Genomic DNA, 19,616 nt, shown 5'->3' with positions numbered 1-19,616 from the left:
TACGCAGATCTCAGAAGGTGAAAGTAACGGTAATTTGAATGTGATACATGTGGAGTCTCCCATGGTGAGCCAGGTGACAGTCGAGGCCTTGCAAGCCCATGTTTTTATATGAAGTCAAGCCCAGTTGCATGCTGTGATAAAACAACCTCAGAGACGATCCCCTCGATCAACTTGGAAACAACGTGCTAGAGACACAGGTACGAGTAATTTGTCAAAAAACACTAGTACATGTAAGAAACAGCAGGTTGATAATGGTGATAATGTAGTTTATACAAATTTAGTGCATGAAGGAAAAAAGAAAGTTAAACTAGCTGAGATGGATGTAAGAGGGAAAGGGAAGGTAGGAGAAAGCATGGTTGAGCAGGTTGGTGAGGATATGTTGATATCAGCAGAGGCTGTTATACAGCCCTGCCGACCCCAATGATTCTCCTCAGTTGGAACTCCCGTGGGCTTGGGAACCAACGTGGAGTTCCCAAGCCCACGGGAGTTCGAGCTCTCTCTGATCTAGTCGAGGAGGAAGGTCCCAAGGTCTTGTTTTTATAAAAGACCACGTTACAAGTTAAGGAAATGGAGAAAATTAAATACAAGTTGGGGTATGATAATTTTTTGGCAGTTAGTAGTGAGGGGAGGAGTGGTGGTCTTGCCTTATTATGGAGGAATGATGTAAGTTTGGACATTAAGCATTACTCTAAGAATCATATCCATGCTAGTATTCAGGACTCTTTAACTGACTATGCTCCTTGGTATTTTACTGGGGTGTATGGCTAGCCTGAAGCTAGCAGGAGACATGAGACGTGGAATTTACTTAGATCCATTCAAATTCCTCGTGATCAAGGCTGGCTTTTGATGGGAGACTTCAATGAAGTGCTAAGTTTTAATGAAAAGGTTGGTGGTAGAGCAAGAACTGATAGACAGATACAGGAGTTTCGTGACTTACTTGATGAATGTGGTTTACTGGATCTGGGATATATTGGTAATCCATTTACATGGTGCAACAAAAGGGAACCTCAACACAGCATCAGTGAAAGACTCGATCGAGGACTTGCTAATCTTACATGAAAGAATTTATATCCTATGGCAAATGTTAGTCATGGAAGTGTGGCATACTCCGATCATGTGCCAATCAAACTACAGGGGCAAAATGATAGAGCTCAGAGGAGAGGACAAAAGTTATTTTACTTTGAGGCCATGTGGGTGGAGGATAAAGGCTGCAAACCACTCATTGAGAAGGCTTGGGTTAATATTAATGGGGATAGAACTATGGAGGGTGTCCTAAAACAGATTCAGCAATGTGGTGAACATCTTGCAAAGTGGAACAAGGATAGCTTTGGTAATGTGCAGAAAAAGCTAAGACAGGCAAAGGTAGTTTTAAAAAGACTTGAGGCCTCTGATCCAAAGGGTCATAGAACAAATGATTTAAAGAAAGCTCGAATGGATGTTCAGAATTGGTTGGAAAGGCAGGAGATTATGTGGAGACAAAGGTCAAGGGCTCTATGGCTGACTGAGAGTGATAAAAATACAAGTTTTTTCCATCATAAAGCCTCACAGAGAAAAGCAAGGAATATGATAAAAGGTATAAAGGATGACATGGGTATTTGGAAAGTGGATGAAGATAGAGATGAAGTTATACTGAACTATTTCAAGAAGCTTTTTACATCCTCAACACATAGAGGGAGTATACAGTTTCTAGAGGATCTAAAGGGTCGAGTTACAGAAGACATGAAACAACAACTGGAAATGGAGTTTGTGGCAGCTGAAGTTGAAGTAGCTTTGAAGGAAATGAATCCAACAAAAGCACTTGGTCCTGATGGTATGGCTCCATTATTTTACCAAAAATATTGGTCTATTGTGGGTAAAGATGTTACTCGAGCTGTTTTAGATGTGCTGAATACTGGCAGTTTTCCTTCACTGTTAAACCATACTTATGTGACACTGATTCCAAAAAAGAAAAAGGCTGAGTTGGTCTCTAATTTTGGGCCAATTAGCCTTTGCAATGTTATCTATAAGTTAGTGTCAAAGGTTCTTGCAAACAGGTTGAAGACTATTCTGCCTCAGTTGATTTCTGGCTCTCAATGTGCTTTTGTTCCTGGAAGATTAATCTCAGATAATGTGTTAATTGCCTATGAGTTAGTGCATTTTCTTCGAAGGAAAAGGCAAGGAAGGAAAGGTTACATGTCTCTCAAGCTTGACATGAGTAAGGCTTATGATCGAATAGAATGAGATTTATTGGAAACAATTATGGAAACTATGGGTTTTGGTGCTAAATGGACTAGTTTACTGATGCTCTGTGTAAAATCTGTTTCATTATCTATTTTGGTGAATGGAGAACCTAAAGGCCCAATCTATCCTTCAAGAGGGTTAAGGCAAGGGGATCCCATATCCCCTTACCTCTTTATTCTCTGTACTGAAGGTCTTACTTCCCTTCTTCAGCAAGCTGATGTTAAAGATGTAGTGGAAGGGATCTGTGTTTGCAGAGGTGCTCCAAAGATTAATCATCTCATGTTTGCATATGACAGTATGTTATTTTGCAGGGCCACAGCACAAACAAATAGAAACATTCTTCATTTATTGGAGGTTTATGAAAAAGCTTCAGGACAAATGGTGAACAAAGACAAAACTTCTATGGTTTTTAGCAAGAATGTATCATCTACTACTAAAGCTGAGATTATGCAGTTCTGGAGTGTTCAACAACAGCAAAATTATTATAAGTATTTGGGATTGCCTCCAATGGTGGGTAGAGGAAAACATCAAGCTTTCTCTAGGCTGCAAAATAAGGTGTGGACTAAATTACAAGGGTGGAAGGAAAAACTGTTATCTCAAAGGGGTAAAGAGGTACTCATAAAGGCAGTAGCCCTCTCAATTCCAACTTACACCATGAGTTACTTTAAATTTCCTGCCTCTTTGTGTTCTAAGTTGGAGAGTTTGATAGCTAGATTTTGGTGGGGGCAAAGAAAAGAGGAAAATAAAATCAGCTGGGTTAGTTGGAGGAATATGTGTAAGTCCAAGTTGCATGGAGGGATGGGTTTTAAGGATTTAAGGACCTTTAATTTGGCCCTTCTTGCAAAGCAGAGTTGGCGTATCCTTAAAGAAGAGAGTCTGCTGCTACATCAATTATATAAAGCTAGATATTTTCATTCAACAAGTTTCAAAGAGGCCAAACTAGGAGCAAACCCTTCTTTTGTGTGGAGTGGTATATGGGAATCTTCTGAAAGGTTGTAAGTGGAGGGTTGGAGATGGTAAGGCCGTTAATATATGGTCTGACTATTGGTTACCAAACCATAAACTGGTGCCAGTCTAGGATTCCATTACTCAATCCCAATTAAATTGGAAAGTTTTTGAGTTAATTGATGACAGAACTAGAAGTTGGGATGTGGAAAAGGTTAGAAGATGTTTACCTCCTAGGGAAGCTGAAGAAGTGTTGTATATGGTGTTAACCTCTATTAGTAGGCCTGATGAGTTGGTATGGGAACATGAAAAGAGTGGTCAGTTTAGTGTCAGGAGTGCTTATAGACTGTTCCTGACTGATGCTGCTAGTAATCAAGAAGGAGAGGTATCATTTCGAGAAGACCAAACAACAATGTGGAGGAAAATATGGAAAATGCAGGTTCCTACTCGAGTGAAAATATTTGTATGGAGGGTGTGTAAAGAGGATTTACCTTCTTTGAATAATTTGCTATTTAAAAAGGTGGTGACAGATGCAATGTGTCCATGGTGCAGACAGGAAGAAGAAGATACAAATCATGCTTTGCTTAATTTTGTGACCTTTAAGGATGCATTGTTGGATAAGCTAAGTTTCCTGCAGAATGTTTTAGGCTTATTAAATTTTGTCTAGATTATGCTTCAGCTGGCATTAAGTAACAAGGTAAGGGAGATGGAACAAATGGCTCTATGTACATGGGGGTTATGGCACAGAAGGAATAAACTACTTTTTGAGCAGCAAAGATTGTCTCCTCAGCAAGTTATGGATCATGCTTTTTCACTTCAGCAAGAACAGAAATCAGCCATAGTAGAGCAGAGAAAGGGATTAAAGCCTGTGTGCAATTGGACTCCTCCACAGGTAGGGGCCTTGAAACTTAACACTGATGGTGCTATCTTTCAGGACCAGTGCAGCTCGGGGGTAGGAATGGTTCTAAGAGATGAGGGTGGTCAAGTGATCTTTACAGCAAGTAACCAGAACATGAAGTAACAAATCTGATGGATATTGAATTTTTGGCAGTGTTAAGAGACCTTCAAATTTGCTTGCCTTTGGGAATTGCTGAGCTCGAGGTGGAACTAGATTCCCTTTTGGTGGTACAAGGACTTACTACAGATCAGGAATCTATGTCTATATGGGGGAATTTGGTCTTTGAGATTATGAGGCTATTGCAAAGGTTTCCTAAGGTTTTTATTGAGCATAGGGGTCGGATGGCCAATGTTGTGGCTCATTGTTTAGCTAGACATTCATGGCATATAGATGATTTTGTGATTTGGTGGCATTCTTTTCCTGAGTTTGTTTCTCAAGTCATTAGGCATGATGCTTTGATGTAATTGATGCTTTTGATGAATAAAACTATGTTTCTTTGGGGATCAAAAAAAAAAAACTAATAAATTAATAATACACTATTACACTAGTACTAATACTATACTATATTAACTAATAGTTATACTAGTAGTAGTACTAAAATACTATATGTTAGTGATAAATTGGTAATACTATATTAAATAATAGTAATACTCTTATTACTAATAATATATGTAGTTATAATGATTATAGAAATTCTAGAAATCCTTTTTATTGTAGAAGAAATAAGAAATATGTTAAATTAGCCTCTACTTATAGTGAAGGACAGACCTTGTGTGACACCTCCATCCCTAAGGCTAGGGATGTCACATGTTTCATAAAATATAACCCGACAAGAGGATTCTGATTTAATAAATCAACTAAATAAATAATCAAAGTCTCAAGCTTACTGATCAACCTTACCTAGGTGGTTAAAAAAATGAAATAAAAACTAAAATGAGTGGAAAAATCTGTAAAAAAATCCATCACCACGTAAACATAATAAACATAAGGTTTTTCAAAAAATATTTCATGCTGAGAATTTAAATTCATGATCATTCATATATATGCTCATGTTATATATGACTTATCTTTAAATATCTAACTTATCATACTTATTTTACTGGTTAATACACTTAACTCTGTATGCAAGGTTATACACCAGCCCCACATCCTCTAGCCACAAGGGGAACGAGTGATAGTATTCTAGCATACTATGATGGACCACGCTTATGTCTATGACTTGCACGTCCACCTATAAAATCACATTGGTACCATGCATCTAAATGACCATCTTATAAAACTTATCTAATTTTACATTTGAAAATAAGAAAGTTACATAACTTGATCATGAAAAGCTTACATGTCTTAATTTATATGCAAATGCGATGCATGATATACTACATACATAATTATATTTTTTTAATCTAAACAGATGCAAAATGACATGATCGTGTGCTATGCTGGATGACATGTTTGCATAATCATGACATGCAAGATACATAAACACTGACTTTCTATAATTGGCTTTAATAATATATTTAAATTGATATGTGATGATCTTAATTTGTGATCAAATTACTTATTTCGTTGCACTGTTTCCTGAATCTCACTTCATAACTCGTCACTTATACGAAGTATTAAATGTTACTACATCTGTCTAGGAAAATGTGTTCTAATATCCTACTTAATTAAATTCACACTGTAGAAATTAATCAATAAATATTTTTTTAATATAAAATCAATAAATGCTTATATCTTAAATTATTTAAATACTAAATACATATTGTGATAACCCAAGCTTGACTAGACATTTTTGTAAATCATTTAGTTGCCATAGTTGTTCAAGGGCCTTAGAATTTCTAGTTTGAAAAGGAGGCCTTAGATTTTTGGGATTAAACAACCTAAACCCAAGTGAAGCTAACCCTAAGAGCATTGGGAGATTCGGCCTTGTAGGAGAATCCAAGCCCAATACCCCATAGTCCATGATCCAAACCTTTGCCACTAGTGCGACATGTCACACATACAAATCACTATGTACCTAGTCAGGATAGTGTGCTAAGGGGGAAAGAGAAGTGTTTGGGAAGCCAAGGGAAAGCTTGCACGCCAACCCTCGTGGGTATTGCCACTTGTCAATTACTTGAGTTCCAAGAAGATCTTCATAAGAAATGGCGCCTAGGGAAGATAAAAGGGGATCCTTTCCAAAGGATTTGCATAGAGAAACCCAAAGGACAAAAGAGATTTGCGGATTCCTCATCCATATGCCCACTTAAGTGTTTTCTTGAGATGTTGACACTTGTCAACCATGCATAGGATTCTAGAAGGAATAAGAAGGGACATTCGCATGAAATGACTATCCTAACCCTAGAATTTCGACCACTACACTCAAGGACACACGCCACATGTCACATTAGGGTTACAAAGGGAGTCTTGGGTAAGTGAAAGGTCAACTAGGGAAGAGGCACTAGAAGATGCAAGATCTTCATGGGATTTAGAGTAGGAAGGGGATGGCAAGGGCAAGGCACACACCCATGCCATGTGTCATACATGCAAGTTTCACTTTTGAAAGATGAAGAGATCTTGTATTTGTTTGACCTTTTTCCCCTAAGGTACATTGCACTCAGGCATAAGTGGAAGGGGCATAAGAGGGTTTCGGCCAAAGAGGGAGAACCCCACACGCCACCCTCATGTCATGCACCTTCCTAATGCAATCCAATGATGGGAACACCAAGGGTCATTTTCAGCCAAGGGAAGAGGAAAGAAAGAAGGCCACTTGTCCTTCATGCAATGGGTCACTAGCAACCAATGGGATTTTGTTGGAGAGATCTATTTACAGGGGGAGGAGCTACACGCCCAAGGGCTCTTCTCTTTTTCCATTTTTGGATTTTACATGCTCTCATCCTCTCCACACTCTCTACCCGACCACTTGGAGATTTTCCCCACTTTCTCACACTTTCTTTCCGACCAAATAAGAGAAGCTTTACTCAAGGAGAAATTTTCGACATTAGCAAGGAGGAGGCACGGTGAGGACTAGATTTTCCTTGATTTTCTTCACACACAACACATTTTCAACTTAAGAAGAAATGGGAATCTCTAAAAGGTTCGAATATGATGAAGCACACACGAACACCTTTTTCATGTGAAGCAAACTAGGATTTCCTAGAAATATTTGAAGCCGAAAATGGAGGGCACAAATCTCCAAGTAATTGGCCACTCTTGAGTATTTCCACAATATCTCTATGATTGGAATAAGAACACAAAGAAAATGAAGGGTTTCTTGACTCAAAGCCCTAGAGGCCAAATGGTCTAGTTTTGCTTGAACCCTAGTGGTAACCCTAGAAACCCCACACACTCAAAATCACGTATTTGGGTTTTTAGAACCCTCATTCTAACTAGTGACACTTTGATTCACAGCTTTCTATTCATTTCTTTACGTGAATTTTTATAAGTATAGACTCAACTTACTCTTTGTTAATACTCGTATATGTTTGTATAGATCCATCTTATGTTATCATTGTTTTGCTTGTTATTTCTTGTTTCTTTGTTTGAATATGCTAATATGATCTTGAATATGTCTATGGAAGGAATTATATGCTTCGATTTGTGATGAAAATGACAAGAACAACCTTTATATATTTCAGTTTTGCTAACAATAGTGTTGATGATTTGTGAAACTTGATGATTTGGCTATAGCATGTTTAGAAGTTTTGGATCTTAGCCAAACACCATGAGTTCATGCTTTGTTTCGTTGTTCTATGATTTCTGTGTAATATGCTTAAAGTTTGGAACATGTTAAAGTGATGTTTTCTCATGGCTTTGTACTTGGATTATTCGGCCAAGACTAGTTTCCATGGTTCCATGAATGTGTTTTGATACCTCACGTAGTCTATGTTACCATGCCATGTTTTGAACATGTTACGCTTAATTATTTTATGCACGACATCTCATGTGTCATAAGTCAAGTGTAAGAAGGTATATGTCTTGAGTATCATGTCACATGCATTCGGGAAAAATGTTTATTTTCAAAGAAAAAATCTAAATGTTTTATCACGACTCTAAGTATTAAGGGCGAGTGAATGCCCTAGTGGAACTCCTCTATCCACTCCGGAGTGCTTAAGAATAGAGTAGTAATCCTTAAGTTGACAAAGAACTGTCGACGAACCTTAAATAGATTCTTTTTAAAAAATTCCAGAGTGAGGAAGCGCCTAACGCTAGTGGATGCATAAGGCATGTAACCCGACGAAGTACTGTCGAGTTAATATGAAATGACTCTGTTTATGACATATTCATCATGGTGCACAAACCTTTGGTGATGCGGTAACTAGCAGGAACATGCGGTGCAAAGGGGAACCGTGTTGTATCCACCCTCTGAATAAGAACAAAAGCTCATATGTTATGGATCACGTGATAAAAATCTCATGATATGTTAAGGATCACTCGATGAAAATCTTGTGATATGTTCTGATAAGGCAAGTTCTGATTAAGATCAACGTGAAAAGAAAGTCAAAGATTTTTTTTCTAAAAATGTCAATATCTCTGTTACAAGTCTTTTAAAAAGGGTCCAATGCATAAGTCAAGTTCTAATTAAGTCATACGTTAAGTACATATCCATGCATGCATTTCATGATATACCTCTTGTATGTTTACGTTAACTATTGTATGTTGCATACTTACTTGCTGAGATTTCTCAAAATTTCATCGTACTAGTTTCCACTACCATTCCCCTCCTAGAATGGTAGAAGTTATTACAGGCTTAGACAATGACCCTAATGACCAAGCGAAAGAGGACGACACCTCCTCGGGAGAGAATCATACCTAAGATGGTCTCGAGCTTGCTCTAGCCCTCCATCTTGGAGCGCCTTGAGACTATTGATCAAGCGATCACTGAGATACTCCAGTTTATTGAGAAATCCAAATAAATCAAGAATCGGGATAAGGATTGATTCTTAAAAAAGCAAGTGAAGCCCGAGCCCTTTTATTGAAGGGGGGAGAAAAAGTGAGAGAGAATGCAAAAGTTGGGACCCCATTTCCCTCAAGAGGAAATGCCTATTTTGATTTTTTTTAGAAGGTCCCGTGTTTTGGGAGATAAAGAATACTCTATGCTTTTGGAAAACTATATATATATACATGATGCATGTTTTGGAAAGAAGGCAATGTTGGGTATTTTGTTTAGTAATGGTGCCATGTGCTTTGTAATTGCTGGTCGCATTGTTTATATTATTTGACTTTTATTATTCCACTGCGATTTTATTGTATACTGCTAATATACTGAGGTGCATTGCATTTTATCTATCATGAACATAGGATGTGTAACTCGATGTTATATGTCTCGATCCCACAGTCTCTGTCAATCACAATGGGACTGATCGGTGCGTCTCCCACACATATTTTCACTTTCTAATTATAATTTAGTAAAACACTTGGACTATATTCAATTCTATTAAAATAAGTCGTGAAAACCTCAATTCTTCAAGTTGGTTTACTTTCTTATAATTAACATAATTATTCAATCTTACAAGAAATCTAATAAATATTAATATCATTTAAATATTCTTAACATGGTTCTTTATTTTCTAGTTATAATTGTAATATAATAATTTTATCAAATATGAAAAAATAACAAAAAAAAACTTATTTAATTCAACTTATTCCTATTTAAAATTAAAATCCTGGTTAAACTACTATAATAATCTAACAATAATTTAAAACTAATAACATATTACAATTTAGTAGGAAATCATATTTTTATTTAAATCTTTTAAATAACAATGGAAACTCATTTCATAAAATATACATAACCAAACTTAATGCACTAAAATTAAAATTAGACTCTTATTATTTGCTACTAAATTTAGTTGTAAAAGTTAATATTTAATAATATAATTAAAATCCTTAAATATTTTATGTAAAAATAAAGCTTTTGGGCTAACATATTCATCCAAGTAAAACTAAGCCTGATTTAAAATATTAAGCCTAACCCAAGTTAAAATAGTATAAAGGTTTATGTACGTAATAAAATAAAATCAAGCCCAACGTAAAATATCACGAAGTACAAAATAATTTATTTTACTATGTACAAAATAATTTTCCATGTCTTATATAATTTAGGGGCATAAATGTAATGTAATTTACAGGAAATTTGCTACATGTAAGTTTAACCATTGAAGAGGACATGAGCAGTCTTACGTGGGGCAGTGGGTGATGTGGGGTAAGGCTATTGTTTCCGACGATGAGTGATGGTGGTGGTGCTATGTGAGGTTGACTAGAGGTAAAGACCGGCAGTTTCCGTGGCAACCCGAGAACTCCAATGTCTTATGATGGTCTACGGTGATGACAAGGCAATTGATTGCTCTCTGCTTGAGCAAGTTCTGGCATAGCATGGTTAGGTAGGGATGAAGAGGCCTACGGAAGAGATGGGTGGCACCTTCTGACAGTTCTTGGTTGCAGGTCTCACAGTGTGGCGTCCATTGCAGCTTTTTGTGGCATGAAGATGCTCGATTTTTGTTGTATAAAAATAGAGGCTACGTTGATATCACGTGGGCTGGTTTTTGGAGCTACTAGTGACGGGGATTTAAGTGCATGGCAGGGTGGTAGAATATGTTGTGGTGTGGTTTACTTGCTTCATGGCGGTTTTCATCATGGTGCATACGAGCAAAGAGACACACAGCGATGGTTGTTGCCATGGGTTGATGCTGGCTCATGGAGTAATGCAAATGAACGTGGGTGGTGTTCAAATGCTATTTGCAGCGACGCAAGGTCATGGGCACGTATGGGTACAGGGCGACGTAATGATAGGTCCCAAATTGTGATAACGTTAACGTAAAAGAATGATTTCTCTTCCGGTGAGAAATAAACTGTAATAGTTGAATAAATTATCTGTTGATACTTGACAATTTCTGGGCTGCTTTAAGTAAGCCAAGCCATTTACAATCATGCCGAAAATAAAGGGAAACTAGTAGCTAACTAACCGACTCAAACACTAAACAGACACGTAAAACAGAGCATAAAACAGAGCCCCAAAACAGAACACCAATGGAAAGAAAAACACGTAAAATACGTAACTCCTTGAAGACCCATTCCTACGTAATCAACTAACTCAAGCTTCCCACGTTCCCAACGTTCCTTACGACCCGTTCTCGTCTCTTGTTGCATGCGGCATGCATGCAACGTAAACTGCATATTGATCACATACAGTTTATCCCAAATACTTGGGATTGGGTTTACGGAACCTCGTTGACTACCGTGGCCTATCAATACTCCCCCCGTTTAGTGGATCCTTGTCCTCAAGGATCGTCGGTGAGAATTCATTCAGCAGTTTCTTCGTTTGTTACCAGGTGGCGTCCTTCGGTGGTAGATGCTTCCATTGCACTAGGCTCTCTTCAACCAGTTGACCTCCCTATTTGACCCAACGGTTGTCCAGAATCACTTGTGGTTTGAGTTCGACCACTCCTTCATCGGAGACTGGTGGCAACGTTGTCTGCTGTGGTTCCGTAAGGCTGTCATTTTCTTGGTATCGTTTAAGTAACGACACATGAAATACGGGGTGAATGTGTGTGCCTTCCGGTAAGTCGAGTTTGTACGCGACTGGTCCGCATTTCTTCAAGATTACATAGGGTCCGTAAAAATGACTTGCCAATTTCTGATGGACCCTTTTGAAGGCTGTTTGTTGTCGGTAAGGATGGAGCTTCAACAACACCCGTTCACCCACATCAAATGAAATATCCCTCTGCTTGTTGTCGGCCATTTGCTTCATTCGATTAACTGAGCTCGCTAAATTAACCTTCAATTGCTGAAGCAGTTCATCGCGATTCATTAACTACTGATCCACTTTGTGTACTGGCGATAGTCTATCCGTGTAATATGGAATGGTGGGAGGCAATCGTCCAGACAGTGCTTGGAATGGGGTCATCCCCATAGAAATATGGTAGGTAGTATTATACCAATACTCTGCCCAGGGTAAATAATAATTCCATTTACGCGGCCACTAGTGCACGAAACAACGAAGGTATTGCTCGAGGCAGCGATTGACGACTTCTGTTTGTCCATCGGTTTCTGGGTGGTATGCGGAACTGAGCTGCAATTTGGTGCCAGACATCTTGAAGAATTCCTGCCAGAATTTGCTGATGAAAATTGGGTCTCAGTCACTAATGACGGACTGCGGCATCCCGTGAAGTTTGATAATTCCCTCTACGAATTTGTCGGCCACTGTTTTTGCAGTAAACGGATGGGTTAACGCAAGGAAATGGGTTGATTTACTCAACCTATCGACGACCACCATAATCGTGTCCTTGCCTTGAGAAATCGGAAGGCCTTCAATAAAATCTAAAGTGATGTCGTCCCAAACCCGGCATGGGATTGGCAGTGGTTGGAGGAGTCCGGCCAGAGCTAGTGTTTCAGCCTTGACTTTTTGACATACTTCGCATCCTTTGACGTACTCCTGGACTGATTTATGCATTCCCGGCCAATAGAACTGCTGTCCCAATTTCTTATATGTGCGTAAAACTCCTAAGTGGCCGCCCACCTTCGTGTTGTGCATTTCATGTAGCAATTTGCTACGTAAGGCTCGATTGTCTGGAATGACAACTTTGCCTTTGAAGAAAAGTAGCCCCTAACGCCACACATAAGGTCCTTCGGGATGACCCGTTGCCTTGCGACCCATTGACTGAATATACGGATCATTTCTTGTTGTCGTTTTAATGTCTTCCCATATACTAACATGCGGAATAAAAATGCTATGGAGAATGGGACTACCTGGTTTACGTGATAATGCGTCGGCAGCAGAGTTTTCACGTCCAGGTCGGTAGACTATCTCGTAGTCGTACCCAAGGAGTTTAGCTACCCATTTCTGCTGCTCTGGTGTGGCAGTCCGTTGTTCCAAAAAAAAAAACTTGAGATTGCGCTGATCCGTTTGAATGTAAAATTTCTTGCCCAGAAGGTATGGACGCCATAAACGTATAGCCTCTATGATGGCTAACATTTCCTTGGAGTAAGTGGACTAGGATTTCTTCGTCACTCCAAGTGCTCAACTCATGAATGCCACCGGTTTGCCTTGTTGAGATAGTACAGCTCCTATTCCTTCCCCGAATGCATCCGTCTCAATGGTAAATGAGTCCTTGAAATTCGGCATTGCTAATGTGGGAGTGGTTGTCATGGCCTATTTGAGTGCCAAAAAAGCCACCTCTGCTTCATCATTCCAGCCGAATTGGCCCTTCTTCAAGAGGTTGGTAAGAGGCCGAGCTATAATGCCGTAATTTTGAACGAACTTCCGGTAATAACCTGTCAAGCTTAAGAACTCACGTAGTGCTGAAATATTATTAGGCCGTGGCCATGCCACCATTGCGGCTATTTTACTCATGTCCACTTCTACTCCTTGGTTAGTAACAATATGACCCAAATACTCCAGTTTATGTTGCCCAAAGGCACATTTACTAGCCTTAACAAAAAATTGGTGTTGCCTCGATATCTCCAAGGTTTGCCCTACATGCACTAAATGTGTGTCCCACGAAGGACTATAAACTAATATATCATCAAAGAAAACTAATATAAATTTTCTAAGATGAGGCCGAAAAATAGAATTCATAATGGCCCGGAAGGTAGATGGTGCATTGCATAAGCCAAACGGCATAACCAAATATTTGTAATGTCCATTATGTGTTCGGAAAGCAGTCTTAGGGAGATCAAGAGGATTTACTCGTACCTGATGGTACCCAGCCCTCAAGTCAAGCTTGGTAAAATACGAGGCACCATAGAGTTCATCCAACATGTCCTCCATGGTGGGGATTGGAAATTGGTCTTTAATGGTTGCTGCGTTGAGTGCACGATAATCTGTGCAAAGCGCCAATTTCCATCTTTTTTCTTCACCAAAAGGACGGGTGATGAGAAAGGGCTTGTGCTGGGTTGAACAAGTCCTGAGCTTAGCATTTCTTGGACCTGTTTTTCAATCTCCTCTTTTTGATAATGCGCGTATCGGTATGGTCGCACATTAACTGGTTTGGTTCCTTCCTTTAGAGGAATGTTGTGATCAATCGCGCGGATGGGAGGCAAGCTTGAAGGTTCGGAAAATACATTAGAGTATTCCTGCAATACTGCTTGCATGCTTGGATGTATGAGGTCTTCTGGGTCCACCTTGGTGACCGGTAGGCAAAAAGCTAGGATAGTATGGCCTGGTCGAAAGCCCTTGGATATTGCTTTAAGTGATGCCGCTTGAATATTTTGGCCATCAATCCCTATCAAATGTCTGGTCTGGTTGTCCCAAGAAAATTCCATGGTCAATCTTTTCCAGTTGAAAACCACGGACCTGAGTAGCTTAAGCCATTGGATTCCCAAGACTAAATCCAATCCTGTGAGTGGTAGAGAATAAAGATTTAATGAAAAAGTTATGCCTTGCAGGTTTACTGGTACCTCATCGAACCTCCCATGGCATCTAAGATCGGCTCCGTTAGCTACCCGCACCGTGAATGCCTCAGTCGGTATCACTGGTAATCGTAGTAGGCTGGCCATACGCTCACTAATAAAATTGTGAGTCGATCCGCTGTCAATTAACGTGATAAAATCGTGGGCACCGATCCTGGCAGCTACTCACATGGTCTTAGGTGTTGTCCAACCTGTTAGAGCATGCAACGTAATCTCTGGTTCGATAGTCCCCTCCTGGTTTTCCTCCACTAGTGGTTCTTCGTTTATGGCATCACAAGTGCCGTTTTCGCCATCGTGACCTTCCAACATGAGGATTCGGGGCCCCTGACATTTATGTCCTACAGTAAAACACTCATTACAATTAAAACACAGGCCTTGGAGTCGCTTACGCTGCATTTCTTCCCAACTCAAGCGTCTAATAGGGGCAGCCGGTGTTATTGGTGTTGTTCGGTTAACTGGAGGTAGAGATAGGGGAGCTCGCACTGGAGATGGAGGGCGTGTGAATCTCCGTTGTGTCATTAGCTGGTCATCTCTCATGCGCGCGAAGCTGATGGCAGCTTTCAATGTTTGAGGTTTAAACATTCGAATCCCGTCCGAGATTTCCGTTCGTAAATCGCCCATGAAAGTTCCCACAAGAGCTTTTTGTGTCCAGCCCCTCACACGGTTGCCCAAGCGTTCAAATTCCTTCTGGTATTCACGCAAGGACCCAGTTTGTTTGACCCTCGAAAGGGCTTCGTCGAAATCCTCGCACTCCGAAGCTCCGAAGCGAGCCCAGAGTTCCTCCTCAAAATCCGGCCACGAGAGCACGCGTTCGTCTTCTTGGAATGTTTTGCGAATCCACTGCCACCACTGGTTGGCTTCTCCTTCCAAGTGGTAGGAGGCCAATGAAACTCTTTGTGCCTCGGGCATATTCTGGAACTCGAAAAATTGGTTCACGCGATTGAACCACTCCATCGGATCATCTCCTGAAAATCTGAGAAATTCAAGTTTTGCCGTTTTGGACGATACCACCAGCCGTCCTCCTTCGTGGCCATCTCGGTGATGATGTCCGTGGATGGGATTCTCCTGGTTTGCAAGCAAGACATTGGAAAGGTGGTTGAGAGTTTCTTCTACATGATGAAGCCGGTCAGCCATACCGAGCTCTATCCGGTGTAACCCTTCTTGTACTCCACCCAGTCCTACTTCTAGCTGCTCGATTCACTCCTTATTGGTTCCCATTAAAAAAAATTCAACCTGGCTCTGAGACCAATGATAGGTCCCAAATTGTGATAACGTTAACGTAAAAGAATGCTTTCTCTTCTGGTGAGAAATAAACCGTAATAGTTGAATAAATTATCTGCTAATACTTGACAATTTCTAGGCTGCTTTAAGTAAGCCAAGCCATTTACAACCATGCCGAAAATAAAGGGAAACTAGTAGCTAACTAACCAATTCAAACATGTAAACAGACACGTAAAATAGAGCATAAAATAGAGCTCCAAAACAGAACACCAACGAAAAGAAAAACACGTAAAATACGTAACTCCTTGAAGACCCATTCCTATGTAATCAACTCAAGCTTCCCACGTTCCCAACGTTCCTTACGATCCATTCTGGTCCCTTGTTGCATGCGGCATGCATGCAACGTAAACTGCATATTGATCACATACAGTTTATCCCAAATACTTGGGATTGGATTTACGGAACCTCGTTGACTGTCGTGGTGTCATAGCCCCAAGAGATTTGTCCGGGACCACACCTCGGCATGACCCATGGAGGGTTAGGACAGTCACATGGCTAGTCTGCTTGCATGCCTTGGCTCAAACCATGACATGCAGCGGGTGAGCATGGAGGCTACTGACCACATGCAGACCATGTGTGCAGGCTTGCGAGTGTCCTTGAGCGTGCATCTGCGCGCATGCATGCGTGCCCCCACACCACCTAGCGAGGCCAGTGGCGTGCCCCACAGGCATACCATCCAGCGCACGCCTCTAGCCCGTGCCTTGCAGAGCAGGTCAGTGGCATGTCTCGCGGCGTGCCATCCAACGCATGGCTCCAGCCCATGCCTTGCAGACTCAGAGCCCAGGCCACTAGCCTGGGCCATGCCATGCACCATCATGGCTTACCTTCAGCAAGTCATGCCCATCATGCCGTACACCACCATGGCTCACCTTCAGCAAGCCATGCCCACCATATTGTGCACCACCATGGCTCACTATCAGCTAGCCATGCTGCATCACCCTAGCTCACCATCAGCCAGCCATGCCGCGCACCACCATGGCTCACCACCCAGCAAGCCATGACCGCACCACCTGACCATGGACCAACCTGACCACCGTGCACCACCTAACCCACCATGGGCCATGCATGCCACAGCTAGCCTTGGTTCATGGCCATTATCTTGTTATTTATTTTATTTATTTAATTTACTTTATTTATTTATTTTCTAGGGACCTATTGGGGTTTCCAATTTGTTTTTCTTATAAATAGGACCTCCTTGATTTGCTTTAGGATCTTTTGGCAAACTCCTAGAGGGAAGACTATTGTTTGAGAGATCATAAACTGGTGCCTTTGCACTTAGGCTTTTTGGGTGCAATTCGTGAATCCCAAAGAGAGAATCACACTTTGCAATTCTTTGAATAAGTGTGATTCAATCTATCTTGTTCTTGTAACTTGGTGCAATTCGTGAATCCAAGTTGTGTCTATCAATATATGAGGTTGATTCATTACTTGTGCAATCCGTGAATCAAGTAGTGATTTATCCTTTTATGTGTTTGTTCATTCAAGTCCATTAGTATTTTACTATTGTTGTTGAGTGTTCTTCATTGTTCATGCATGTTCTTCATTTTGTTCATGCATGTTCATCATTGTTCTTGAGGTGTTCTTATTGAATTTAGCTCATTCAATCCGTCCAAGCCCCAAAATCGCCCCACACAAGTGTTAGTCCACTTTCCATATTGGTTTGCTCCATCTTTCATGCCTTAGCCGCCCACCCCAATTGCCAATCAAGGTTCCTATAATTTAGGAACCCTAATTGACCCATTCCATACTCCATAGCCGGCCATACACATCATCCATCACATCCCAAGATTTTAAGAGAGTCATCTCCAAGATTTGAGGGAAATCATCTTCCAAGATTTTAGTAAACTTCCTAAAATCTCTCCTCCATCAAATTTCGGCCAGCCCTAGCCATTCCCTCCACATCACTCATCTTCAATCCTAGCCACCCATCTTATTTTTTCCAAACCCTAAACACATCATCCAAACCCTAAACCTATCTTCCAAGTGGCGCCTACACCATAGCACTCACTAGTGCCATGCGCCCATCACCCTTGAACCACACCATCACTCTTCATCTTTCATCACTACATACACTCATCTTAGCCTAAATACTTAACCCCACCATCCCCAAGTGGTCATATTGACCACCTTTGCACGTGAGTCAAGCAAGAGAGGAACCAAGGTTCGGTCATCACAAGGCCACCATTGGCGTGGAAAACTTGGTGTTTTGGGTCTAGACCGAGGACCCCAACACTAATTGGTGCTTTCATTGAGAGGATTCTTGTTTGGTGATTTTGAGAAGTTCTCACTTCTCCACGAGGTAAACAACGCGATAACTCAACCTTGTGAATTTGATTGGGAGGTCCACGGAGGACCTCGACATTGTTTACTTTCTTGTTGCTTGTGAATTATTGAATTGAAGTTTGGGGGTTGAGTAGAGGACGGAGTAGTGTTACTTGAAGGGGTCAGCCACCCTTGAAGGTGGAAGACCAGTGGTAGGACTTGTGTTAGTGCAAGAGGGGTTGCCCACCCACAAAGGTGGACAACTCAAGGTTGGACTTGTGAGCCCATCCTACCTTCCATTGAAGTGCAAGTTGTTGTCCAAGGCTACACCAACCAGAAAATTCAATTTGCAAGACTAGTTTGCAAGAGTTTCAAGAAGTTAGTTTGCAAGCATCTGAGTACAAGCAATCAAGAGTTCCAACCGGGAGCGAATTGAGGTACCTGAGGAGGTCAACACTAGAGTCATGGACATCCTAAGTGAGGTCAACACCACTATGGTCGAACTTAGAATGGCTATGAATGCTACCACCCGTGATAATGAAGAGCATAGAAGAGCTATGGAGACTATGAGAAGAGAAACACATGAGAGTATTGAAAGAATGCTTGTAGAAGGCCAAGCCCCACGGCAAGAGAATAATGCACAAAGGCGTAATGCTTTTGTGGATGGTGTGGAGACAAGCGTGACCGAGTCTTTGCATGATGCGATGCATGAGCCGCCAAGAATTGAATTGAGAAGAGGTGGACGTGTAGAGCATGATGATGTTGCCGTGGAAAGGTGGATTCATGGTGGAAGCCACCATAGAAGTCCTAGCACTAGAGGAAGACATCATGATGTGAGGTATGAGATGCCTAGAAATGAAGATAACCATGAGGCCGAGTATGGGTATGAAGAGGAGAGGCCTTGGGGCCATGAAAATCGAGATGATAGAAGGCCTTTGTGCCATGAAAACCGAGAGGAGAGAAGGCCTCACTACTATGACCAAAATGGAGGCAATCATGGAAGAAGGTTTGATGATGGAATCCATGATGAGAGGAGGGGAAACCGAACTTATGACCGGGGACCCAAGAGACCAAAGGTGGACTTCCCTAAGTTCAATGGGGGGATCCATATGAGTGGTTGGATAAGGTGGACCATTATTTCCGTGTATATGATGTTCCAAGGAGAGAAAGAGTGTCAACGGCTTGTTTTTACTTGGAAGGAAAAGCTAGCAAGTAGTGGAGGTGGATAAGAGATCAATATGAGAAGGATGAAAAGAGGTTGGGATGGACCGCCTTTGAAAAAGAATTTTTGATGCAATTTGGACCTTCACCAATTGTCAACCATCATGGGCAATTGGCAAAGTTGAAACAAGAGGGAAAAGTACACCATTACATTGAGGAGTTTCAGCAACTCCAAACCTTGGTTAGGGGTTGGTCCGAAGAGGCACTAATTGGTACTTTTATAGATGGGTTGAGACCTTGGCTTGCCAAGGAGATAAAGTTGAAGCAACCAAGAAGTTTGCAAGAAGTTATGAGAATGGCGGAGATTCTTGAAGAGAGCACTCACATTAAAAAGTGTCATTCTAAGGATATGGGGAGCAAAATTTCAAAACCTTTGCAAACCAAAGTTCCTTGGAAAGAC

The sequence above is a fragment of the Carya illinoinensis genome, chromosome 14 (genome assembly GCF_018687715.1).
Source record: "Carya illinoinensis cultivar Pawnee chromosome 14, C.illinoinensisPawnee_v1, whole genome shotgun sequence".
Taxonomy (NCBI): Eukaryota; Viridiplantae; Streptophyta; class Magnoliopsida; order Fagales; family Juglandaceae; genus Carya; species Carya illinoinensis.
Note: the sequence above shows the minus strand (reverse complement) of the source record.